Source organism: Galeopterus variegatus, unplaced genomic scaffold, assembly GCF_000696425.1.
Source record: "Galeopterus variegatus unplaced genomic scaffold, G_variegatus-3.0.2 Scaffold3384, whole genome shotgun sequence".
Lineage (NCBI taxonomy): Eukaryota > Metazoa > Chordata > Mammalia > Dermoptera > Cynocephalidae > Galeopterus > Galeopterus variegatus.
In genome coordinates, this window is record NW_007729495.1 from 175947 (window position 1) to 176366 (window position 420).

Here is a 420-nt window from a genome sequence, read left to right on the forward strand (position 1 = left end):
AGAGAATAACAAATGCTGGAAAGGATGCAGAGAAAAGGGAATTCTTTAGCACTGTTGGTGGGACTGTAAAATAGTGCAGTCATTATGGAAAACAGTATGGAGATTCCTCAAATAACACAGATAGAACTGACATATGACCCAGCAATCCCACTGCTGGGTATATATCCAAAGGAATAAAAATCATGTCAAAAGGATGCCTGCACTCCCATGTTTATTGTAGCTCTACTTAAAACAGCCAAGAGTTGGAACCAACCTAAATACTCAATGGGATACTACCCTGCTATAAAAACGAATAAAATTTCTCCCATTCACTGCAACATGGGAGAACTTAGAGAAAACTAGGAGAAATAAGCCAGGCTCAGAAAGAGAAATACCATGTTCTCACTCATAAGTGGGAACTAAAAAAGAAAAACAACAACA